This window comes from Hevea brasiliensis, chromosome 4 (genome assembly GCF_030052815.1).
Source record: "Hevea brasiliensis isolate MT/VB/25A 57/8 chromosome 4, ASM3005281v1, whole genome shotgun sequence".
Classification (NCBI taxonomy): domain Eukaryota; kingdom Viridiplantae; phylum Streptophyta; class Magnoliopsida; order Malpighiales; family Euphorbiaceae; genus Hevea; species Hevea brasiliensis.
In genome coordinates this window covers 110,873,983-110,886,496 of record NC_079496.1, presented here as the reverse complement: position 1 = coordinate 110,886,496, position 12,514 = coordinate 110,873,983, and positions in this window count along the sequence as shown.

Sequence of the window (12,514 nt, the reverse complement as noted above, 5' to 3'; positions counted from 1 at the left end):
AGCAACCAGTAGCTATCAGCCCCTTAGCAACATCCTTGGACAAGGGCAAAATAATAGAACTAGATTAGTTTTTGTTTTACTTTTGTTCAAACTTGTAGGACTTTTCCTTTGTAAATATGTTCAAACATTTATAGTTTGTTTTGAATTATGTTTGTTTGTTTTGAATTAGTTTGTTTTAAATTCTGTTTTTCTTGAAGTTTTATTGGATAGCTATTACATTAGTTTTCTTTGATTTTCATTGCACTTATTGCCCTTTTGTACATATTTGCCCATACTCTGTATACATTTTAATGCTTCTACTGCTGGTTGTACATTTCCCCTTGCTAATCATCATGTAGCAGCTTTTGTATACACTGCACAGGCTATGAATTTCCTTATGCAAATATTTTACATAGCCTGTGCAACCCTTTTATGCCACTTATGCAGAACTGCACAGGCTGTAATCCCCTTATGCAAATATTTTGCATAGCCTGTGCAGCCCTTATTGCCACTCATGCAGAACCGCATGGCTTATGCACCCTACTTATGCACATGTTCTGGACAGCACTTTACTTTGCATAACCTATGCAGCTTCTTATGCATCCCTTTATATCTTGAATTCTCCTCTGCTCCATACCAGGTAACTCTTTCTTTTTGCTCTTAATTTTCACTAATCCTGGTTATTCCCTTTGCTTTGAGTTTTGATATTACATTGCTTGAGACATTGAGGACAATGTCTAATTTTGAGTTTGGGGGTGCATTTTGATTTTTGCTTCATTTTTCACATTTTGAGTATAGAGCATCCCATCCCATTCCATTTACATATATTGTAAATATTTTACATATACATCCTTACATACATATACATTACACATTTACACACACATTTTACACAATTTAGAATTGTACACATTGCACACAAATAGACAAATAGATTTCCTCCATTAAGTTAATGCATTACTCATTTTTAGGAATCATACATCATGCATTAAAATCTTTTGCCAAATCCCTTGAGTTTTGAAAAGTTTCCTATGAGAGTGATTTGACTCACCCTTTAGTTGGGTTTGTGGATTGAAAGTTTCCTAAGAGGTGCAAGGTTTTGAAGTGTCTATCTCTTGCCTATATCTTCTTAGCCAAAAAGCCACCCAACTAGTCATTTGGAGATGGAAGTGTTTAGAGGGAATTATTGGATATAAGGTAGTCAAATGATGTCTCACCAATCCTAGAACAAATTTTCTAAACCTTTCAAGGCGAAATACCAGCTTGTACTTAAAAAGAGAAATGATTAGGCATTCTTTGTTTTAAACCTTCTCATTTTAAACCTTTGGCCCTTTTTCCCAATTAAAATTTACCCTTGCAAACCCCTTTGAGCCTTTTTATCCCTAATTTTTTCTTGACATCCTTATTGTTACCTAGCCAATGAACCAAACACTCCAACCCTTTTCATGAGAATAATTATTTACAACATTAGGTACATATATATATATAAAAAAAAGGAGAAAAAAAAATACAATAAAAGGGAGAAGAAATGCTTGTCACCTTGTAAAAAGTGCTAGTATATATATGCTTTTCACTATTGTCATTCAAAATGAAAGAAATCCACCCAAAGTATTAAAAGAAATGAGTTTGGGGGTGGCAAATTTTAGGGACAAGCATCAAAAGAAAATGCAAAATACAAGTTTAAAGTATCAAAATGTCCCTCCATTTTTATGTGTTTTGTAAACTATGCTAGCACTTGACAATTCTCATTATGTATTTCTCTCCTCCATATATAAAAAAATAGAGAAAAAGAAAAAAATATAATAAAATAAGAAGTGTACCTTATGTTGTCAAGATTGAAAATATTCTCATGCTTTGAATCCTTTTTACCCATCTTTCTTCTTAGCCTCATTTTGAACCCCATGGCCCCATTACATCCCTAAAAAGACATTTGATCTCTTGATAGTACTTGCTACATTAGTGGAGATGGGAGTAGGGAATTTGCTTATGGGATTGGAAAACTATTCATTCAATTCCATCATTCCATATAGAGATACTTTGACTATTGATTGTCCTAGAATTCCTTTTGAGCATGACTCTCTCTTTTGATTGGTTGGTTTGGGGATTTTGAATGATAATTGACTTGATGGCTAAGCGGTGAAAGCTTGGATAAGCATTAGATTCTTTGCATTTTGAAGGATGGGTATATGGATTGCTGGCATGACTGAAGGTGTGTTAAGTTACTTTAATAGGTGATTTTCATAGCTCTTTGGATAAGGCACCCCTAAAAATTTTTTGTGTCACATTTTAAAGTTTGCTTGAGGACAAGCAAAAGCTTGAGTTTGGGGGTATTTGATGCATATATTTTGCATAGTCATTTAGGTCTAATTTCATAGCCATTTTATTTTATTATTAGTTATTTTTAGCTAATTTCATTAGTTATTTAGTAGGTTTTTTTCATAATTGTCAATTTTGGATTAATTTGTAATTTTTACTTTGTTTTGTAGGAAAAATGGTGTTTTTGAAGGACTGAAGAGAAATTTTGCCATTGAGGAGTGACTTCTACAGCCAAAGATGTCAAAAACAAGTTTTCAAGCTGAAATATGCATTGAACAAATTGTGCATAACTTGCCGCATAAGCTATGCAGATCTGCATAAGGAGAAAAATCAATGTTCCAATACCTGCCGAAATGTGCATAAGGAGACTGCATAGCTTATGCACATTCACGCCTCCCTTATGCACTCTCACGGAATTGTGCATAACCTATGCACCAAGTCATGCAGTTTTGCATAAGTGAACCAGAACCAGCCGAAAACTGCATAAGGGACTGCATAACTTATGCAGTCCCATAAAGGTTTGATTAATGAGCTGGCAGAAGATTCCCTCAGAAAATTCCTCCTAGAACACACCATTTTAGGGCTCCATGTCAGAAAATGCTATAAATAGTCTCATTTCCCATTTTAGAAAGGGAGGAGACAAGGAGCAGAAAAGGAAAGGAGAGGAGAGGCAGAATTTGAAGAGTCACTTTCACCTTCCACACCATTTTCAACCAAGATTTGCAGATTTCTTTCTTTCCTTACATTTTTCTATATTTCTAGTGTTTAATTTCTTATTCCTTAGCTTAGATTAAAGCTTTATTTCCAATTAAACTCAATATATCTTGTAAGCATTATGGATAGTGAGTAGTTTTACCTTTGATTCTGGAGTAAGGATTGTAATATTTGAGATATTTTGTGGATTTTGATTGGGTAATCCATATTTTGTGGTCTTAATGAGTTTTATTCATTTCTTGTGTGCTTAATGACATGCTTAGTGTAGGATCCCATTAAGTAATGTTCTTAATCCATGGTTGAAGCACCGAAAGGAGAAGGCCTTGTGATAGATAATCAAGAAATTGGACTTAATTAACTTAGACCTAGAAATAGGCTAAGGATTAAGAGGATTCACAGATTAATTAAAGAACTTAATGGGTCTTAATTAATTCTAAGTCCACGAAAGTAGGATTAGATTGATTAAGGCACTCTTTGTCTCACTCGAAAGGGAATTCAAAGGATTTAAGAATTAATCTCCTTAAAACCCATAAGTTTCATAAAATTGGATAACCAATTTAAAATCCCAAAATAGCTCGAATATGAAATCCCGAACTCCGGAATCGCCTTTTTATTATTGCTAATTTTCAATTGAATTTAATTGCTTGCCATTTTAATTCTTGCCATATTTGAACTTGCTCATTTCAATTTGATGCAATTTTAGTTTAATTAATACATTGTTAGATAGATTATTAATTAGATTATTAATTTTGCACATATAGATTTCATACTCCAATACCCATTCAATCTATTATTTTAATTTTGAAATTAGTTCGATTTAGTCAACTTTTATATCAAAAATTCAATCATTAACTCAACTCCTCGTGGGAACGATATCTTTACTGTATTACTTGTACGACCCGTGCACTTGTGGTTGGGCCACATCAGAAGGCTAAATCAATCTATGATCACTATAGCAAGTATGTTTGGATTTATTTTCTGAAACAAAAATCTGAAGTCCCTAGCACTTTCATTAAATTCAAAAATATTATTGAAAAATATTTTGATCTGCCTATAAAATGTTTCCAAGCAGATTTGAGAGGTGAGTTTCAAGCGTTATTTAAATTCTTAAGTGACAATGGTATAACCCAAAGAGTATCCAGTCCTCACGCTCTAGAACAAAATGGGCGTGCAGAACAAAAACATCGCCAAATTGTCGAAACTAGAAGAGCACTTCTTCATCATGCTTCTGTTCCCTTTCAATATTGGAACTATGCATTTGACACTACTGTTTATGCTATCAATTGATTGCGACTTAAACACACCATCCTTCTAACACCTTTTGCTAAATTATTCAATTCATCACCCAAATGTGTTGATTTACGAGTGTTTGGTTATCTTTGCTATCCTTGGCTAAAACCATAAGCTGCACACAAACTCGCACTTAGATCATCTCCTTGTGTGTTCTTGGGTTATAGTAAAATGCATAAAGGTTGCATCTGCTTGGATTATTCTACTGGCAAGATCTATATCTCATGTCATGTTATCTTTTTTGAACAGGTATTTCCATTTTCTACACAGCATGACACTCGCCCCTGTCTAGTCTAAGAGAACAGTGGTCCTATTTCTTTACCTCTCCCTCCTATGCCACTTATGCCCAGCCCTCCACAAAACCCATTGCTTGGCGTTCTATGTCCTCCACCTTCTCTAAGATCCATCACTCCTCGATCTAACCAACCCATTCATCATCCAAATTCTATCACCACAATACTGTCTAACCCTACACCAACACAACAATGGCCCAGTCCTCCTTTTTCTCCACCATGTCCTTCACCCCAACCCCCATCAACTCAAACTGTTACGCCAACTTGAATACTAACCAGTAGCCCCTTGCAGTCCCATCCTAAAACTTCCATTGGCCTTCCTCTTGTCATGGATCTAAGTTCTCAACCACCAAAAATCCCCTCTCCTCCTCCACCACCTTCAAAAACTCGCTCCATGATTACATGTCTCAAACTGTATCCCTAAAACCAAAGCTCTTTGCCATTATAAAAGAGTTACCGAAAGTACCTATTTGCTACACTAAGGCACAACATGACCCTCAATGGCGTCAGGCCATGAATGAAGAAATATCTACCCTTTTGAACTCTGGTACACGAGAACTAATGCCCCATACTTAAGCTCAAAACATCATAGGATGTAAGTGTGTTTATAGAATTAAACAAAAAGCTAACGGTACCATTGATTGCTACAAGGCTTATTTAGTTGCTAAAGGCTTCCATTAACGACCAGGTATTGATTCTGTTGAAACTTTTTCTCTGGTCATTAAGCCTGCCACTATTTGAGTTATTTTATCCTTAGCAGTAACCAACAATTGGTCTGTTCAACAACTTGATATATCAAATGCCTTTTTACATGGTGATTTAGATGATGATGTTTTTATGTCTCAACCTCCTGACTTTGTTGATCCAGACAAGCCCCATCATGTCTGTAAACTTAAAAGGTCTCTATATGGTTTGCATCAAGCTCCGAGGCAATGGTAAAAAAATTAAAATTTGCCTTGGAACAGCTCCATCTTGTCAAGTCAAATGCCGGTGCTTCTCTTTTATCTACAAACAAAGTGACATTCAAGCTTTTTATCTTGTGCATGTGGATGATATTCTAATTACTGGCAATAGTTCATCCTTCTTAAATCATGTCATCGGTAATTTAAAGACCTCCTTTATGGCTAAAGAACTTGGCTCCTTAGAATATTTTCTTGGAATTAAAGCTACCTCCACAGCAACTGGACTCATGCTCCCATAGTAGAAATGCATTGGTGACCTTTTATCTAAAGTGCAAATAGTCAATTTTAATTCCATTTTAATGCCAGTTTGTCCCAACACCAAACTCAGCACACATCAGTGTGATCCATTTTCTCAACCAGAACTTTATCAAAGCATAGTCAGTGGTCTTCAGTATCTCACATCCACCCATCCATACATTGCCTTTGCTGTGCATAATGCCTCTCAATTTTTGCAAGACCCTCGTAAGCCTCATTGGACTACCATTAAACGCATCATGCGTTATTTAAAGGGTACACAAATGTTTAGATTTCATAGTACTAAATGCTCATTTCATATTACAAATGTAAACTCGGATGCTGATTAGGCTAGCAATATTAACAATCGAAAGTCAATCACCAGATATACTATTTTTATAGAGCAAAATCTGGTATCTTGGAGCACCAAACGCCGAGCAACAGTGGCCAAATCATCCACTGAAGCCGAGTATCGGGTTATAGGCGCTGCCACTATAGAGGTTATATGGTTAACTTCTTTTCTTCATGAGATCAGCCACACTCCATCCACTCCACCAACTTTATAGTGTGATAATATTGGAGCAACCTATTTAACTACAAATCCTATTTTCCATGCTTGTACTAAGCATATAGAGGTATATTTCCATTTTATTCGGGACAAAGTATTGAAGAAGGGGTTGCAAGTTCATTTTATTTTCTCGAAAGACCAACTTGTTGAATTGTTAACTAAAGCAATTTCTAGGCAACGACATCTTCACTTGTGTCATCAATTAGCAATTCAACCCATACCTAGTTCAAATTTTTGGAGGGGGGAGGGGGGAGTATGATAGAGTATATCCATACACAATTCTAGTTCCACTTGTATTCTATATTCCTTGTATTATAGTTAGCTTAGAAAGAAAGTCCATATCAAACTATAATTGTATATGCTATATAAATATTCTTTAATAGTTTAATGAAATTCAATTGATTATCAAGAGCTCACACGAACTAGTTAGTTCGAGTAATGTGATGCTCAGATTGTGTCAGGAATTGGTCTCATAGACTTCTCAAAACCTGACGGTGGAGCTCAGACCAACAACTCCTTCAATCACAGAGTAGCAACATGAGTAACAGAAGAATAGAAGAAAGGAAGAATAAAGAAAGAGAAGAAGATTAGAGGAAGAAGAAGAAAGAGAGAGAGAGAGAGAGAGAGAGAGAGAGAGAGAGAGTAAATGGTTGTATTATTGATTAGATAATCTCTAATTCAAGATTTGTACAGTATTTATACTTGCTAGTACATTGAGTTTATTCTTTACATTTAGTTATAATAACAAGTGCTAACTTCAATAACAAATTATAAACAAACTCCTTAACTGTTCTCTCCTAAAATACAGCTAACTCCTTAACTATTCCCTCTTAAAATACAACTCAGCAAAGATCCTCTTGACTTGTTGACTTCTCCCTCTTCTTGAGTTACTGTTACAACATTACCCCCCTCCGCAATAGCATTCTTGTCCTCAAGAATGATCTGAGGAAATTATTGTAAAATAAAATTCTTACCCTCCCAAGTTGATTCTTGAATTGACAAGGTATCCCATTGTACCAACACTTGCTCCACATCTTTGCCATCCTTTTGAATAGTCCTCTTATTTAAAATTGCCACAGGACCCATCCATAGCCCTTGTTTGTTGAACTTAGGCAAGGAACTACGAAGAAATTGATCTGTTCCCACCTTCTTCTTTAATAGTGACACATGGAAAACATCATGTATGGAGGAATCTGCAAGTAATTTCAATTTATAAGCAACTGATCCAATTCTCTGCAAAACTAAAAATGGACCATAATACTTGGGAGACAATTTCACACATTTCCTAAGTTTCATTAATAGTTGTTTATAAGGTTGCAACTTCAGAAACACCTAATCCCCAACATTAAACTCTCTCTCAATTCTCTTTAAATTAGCATACTGTTTTATTCAATTTTGAGCAATCAATAAATTTTCTCTCAATGCATTTGCCAATTGTTGTTTTTCTAATAGTAAATCCTCCACTTTAGCTACTGAAATTACAAGAGGTTCTGCTATATTAAAAATGGGTGGTGGATATCCGTATAAGGCCTGGAAAGGAGACATTTGATGCTGGAATGAAAGCTAGAGTTGTACCACCATTCAGCTAAACTTAGCCATGAACTCCATTTATAAGGATGCTGAAACATCATGCATCTAAGGTAATTTTCTAAGCATCTATTGAGTCTTTCAATCTGGCCATCTGACTGAGGATGGTAGGCTATACTCATGTGCAATTTAGTTTCCAAAGCCTTAAATAATTGTTGCCAGAAAATGCTGGTGAAGACCTTATCTCTATCACTCACTATGCTTGTAGGAACCCCATGCAACTTGAAAATGTTATCCAAGAATATCTTGGCTATTTTCTCAGCTGAATAAGGATGTGCAAGGGCTTTAAAGTGAGCAAATTTAGTGAACCTGTCAACAACCACCATGATGACATCCTTACCTTTAGATTTAGGCAATTATTCTATAAAATCCATAGAAATACATGACCATGCATGAGATGGGATGGATAGTGGCTGCAATAACTTAGGGTAGAGCAATGATTCTCCTTTGCATCGTTGACATGTGTCACAACTCATAATCCATCTCTCAACCTACTGTAACATTTTAGACCAATAGAATAATTGAGACAACCTGTGATAAGTCACCTTGATACTTGAATGTCCCCCAACTGGAGAATCATGAGCAGTAGAAATAAGTCTCTGTTGGAGCTCAAAAGAGTCACCAATATATACCCTGCCCTTGTATTGTAGCATCCCTACTTTATATTGATAATGTGGCTTAGAATGAGGATTTATTGTAAGTGTAGTAATAAGGGCCTGAGCCAATTGATCACCCACATAACTATTACTGACTTCTTGCTACCACATTGGTACCACAGCAGAAATGGCTTGCAATTCTCCCTGCTGAGAAGTCAAGTTCTATTCACATTGGATTGAGTTTCAGGGACCACAGGCTCCTTACCTTTACCTTATGATGCCATCATCAATTCCATCATTTGACTCATCATCTCTTCCATTATATGGCTCACCATTTCTTCCATTCTATGCAGCCCTGCACTCAAATCTTGGATTTTCTGATTCTGCGATTGCATTTGCTCCTCCAGATTCTGCAATCTAGGGTTTTCGATCGCCATATTCTGCTTAGCCTTCCTCGCCAGCTTGCTCAACTCAGCTATAGTGGGATCTTGAGAGACTTCAGGATCTTGATGCTTTGGTACCAAAATGTCAGGAATTGGTCTCATAGACTTCTCAAGACCTGACGGTGGAGCTCAAACCAATAACTCCTTCAATCATAGAGTAGCAACATGAGTAACAGAAGAATAGAAGAAAGGAAGAATAAAGAAAGAGAAGAAGATTCGAGGAAGAAGAAGAAGAAGAAGAGAGAGAGAGAGAGAGAGAGAGAGAGAGAGAGAGAGAGTAAATGGTTGTATTATTGATAAAATAATCTCTAATCCAAGATTTGTACCATATTTATACTTGCTAGTACATTGAGTTTATTCTTTACATTTAGTTACGGTAACAAGTGCTAACTTCAGTAACAAATTACAAACAAACTCCTTAATTATTCCCTCCTAAAATATATCTAACTCCTTAACTGTTCCCTCCTAAAATACAGCTCAGCAAAGATCCTCTTGACTTGTTGACTTCTGCCTCTTCTTGAGTCACTGTCACAACAGATTGTTCTCTAGTAATGACTTCTTCTTTTTTTGACCTTTAAATCAAAATGTTTGACTTTTTGACTATTATGTTAGCTTTTTGATAGAGCACTGACTATTTAACTTAGTTTTGGACAGATTATATCAACTGAAAACCCAGATCAAGTTCCTAATTTTGAAACCCACCATGAAAATAATGGTAGAGTAGGAAAACAGCAAGTTTGTTGCGCAGGACTCTTATAGAGCTCAGAGCTGAGCTGTTGGCTTTTCATGTTGACACATTCGCTTGGCCTTAAGCTTTAGTTGTTATATTCATGACACGTGGAATTCGATGAAGGATAGGATTTTGATTTTATCTATATTACACATTGACCCTAATACTCCCATTGAGTTTAATATTATACAATTTTCTTTTTTCCCTTTCCGTTTTCGCCAACCTCCTTTAGAATTGTATTCCTCTCTTCATGCGCTAGAACAAAGAAGACTTTTTAGTTGGAATCTTATCTTCAAAATTTCAGAATTTTTTATTTTTTTTATTACAGTTTGTAGTGCATTTATTTACATTAAAATTAGAAAATTTGTTAAAAGATATATATATATATATATATATATATATATATATATATATATATATATATATTGTTAGAAATATTAATGAACACCTATGAATTTCCACTTGATTTGAAGCTTTTAGCTGGAATGATCCTTTATTATAGTGTGATCATGACTTTTTATATAATGAGTATTATGTACTTTAATTTCAAATATGAACATTTTTATAAAAATTATTTAATTTAAAATAAAAGTTATTATAAAAATAAAAGATCAACAAATTAATTAAGAGGCATTATAAGAATTATTAATAAAAAAATAGCTATAAGGGGGGATTAAAAAAGTGTAAAGCATGTTTGACAAAAATATTTACATATTCACACTATATATTTTAATATGGCAAAAGACTTATTTTAGCTATTAAAATATGAGTCAATACTCACATATAAGTTCTTAAACACTTTCATAGTTTGAATATATCTTTCAAATTTAAAACAAAATAAATAAATCCTTCAAATTATAAAAATAATTAAAAAGTCCTTAACAAATAAATAAATCTTTCAAATTTCAAAAATAGATCAAATAAATTTTTTAACTTTAAAAAATAAATCAAAAGAGACTGGGTTATAACTTGCCTCCAATATAAATCTTACATATCTGATCTGCAATATCCTGGTGGTATTTGATACATTCTGAAGTAGAATAAGTTGTTACTTGTCGAATGGTTCAATAAACTTCTCTATCACTTCATCATATTCATCATAGTCACCATCACCAATTTGATAATGATATAATGAGATCTGATTCTGACTATTCTATTGAAAATAATATTTTTCATCATTGTCACCACTATCATAATCTTCTATGTCAATAATAGTGTGAAAAGAGTGATACAAATTACAAAATGTGAGAGAATCAATTATAATTCAGAGGTTGGGTTTTGGATTTTAGGAATTCTTTGGTGAACATGTAGGGTGAATATGAATTCGAGATTTTAGGTCTAGGATTCGAAATGGCCCTAGAGTAATGTTCGAATTCATATTTTTCGAATTGGGGGTAAAAGGGTCATTGTCTTTAGTTGGTAGGGATTGGTTGTTATTAGTGGAGGGTAAAGAGGGTAGTGAATTCATGATTTAGAGAGAATGGAGAGGTGAAATATAGAAAAGAGAAGTTTTAGCCTTTAGAGTGTAGAAAGAAGTAGGCAACGCAAGCTTATAGATATCGCCAAAAAAAAGTTAGTCACAGAAAGATAATGTAGAAAATGAACAAAAATATGAATTGGAAGTTTGGGCTTATTTGATCAATTTTTAAAATTTAAAGAACTTATTTATTTATTTATTTATTTATTTTTAAATTTGAAAAGCTTGTTTTGGCCACTAAAAATTTTAAGGGCTTACAAGAGAATCCAAAACATTAAGCATTAAAATAGGTCTTTTTGCTATTTTAATATATATCAAAGTTCCAAGAAAAAAAGAAGTAACCCTCAAAAGAAAATGATGATCAATGGGATGACTAACCCAATTAGCATCGTATTAATCAGGTGTGGAATTACATATATTATAGCCTCCTAAATGTTTTTGAAATTACAATTTTACCTATCAAATTTAGTATATTTTTTAAAAGTTACTTATTGCCCCCAAAATTTTTAAAATTTTAAATTTTAAATTTTACCTATAAAATATTTTTTAAAAATTACTAATTGCCCATTCAATATTTTTACTCTTACTTTAATCTCTGCTTTTTATTCTTATTTTTTATATTATCTTATTTTGATCTCTTAATATTTTATATTTTTATTTTAATTTCTATATTTTATGAAGATTTTATTTATTTTTTAATATTAATTTTTTGCCCTAATCTTGAATTTCTAGTTCCGCCCAGACATTAACCAACAAGAATGTGAAGAGTGTCATAAAATGATTAACCATGTGAACATGATATAGTACATCAAGATGAGTCATTATAAGGTACACCAAGCCCCTAGCTAGATCATAAGGAATAAAATCATCAAAAGAAGTAACGTTAATAGAAGTGAGTTTAATGTTGGACTTCAAAGGAGTAAAAATACTCTCGTTATTAATGATGCCAATACATATGAGAAGAAAAATCATAATATACTTAGCTTAGGAAAGATAGTATCCACCAAAGGTATAGAAGAAACCTCAAAATCTCAAAAAGAAACTGAAAGAACTATGATCTTTTATCTTATAGTGTTGACTAAGATAGTGTTAAATATAACTTCAGTGTCATCACCTGTAATGATCATATCATTAACTAAATCTCAAGTATGAGCTTTCTCAAGAGCTTGAATTTCCTTTGTCACACCTTGTTATGAGGGGGGTGGTCCAAAACTAGCCTCACAATAAGAATGAGGCTCATGTGTAAGGAGACAATTGCAGAAAAACAATGATAAACACTGGTGATAAGGAGTTTCTCTTATCCATATGGAACAAGAAAGAGTGGT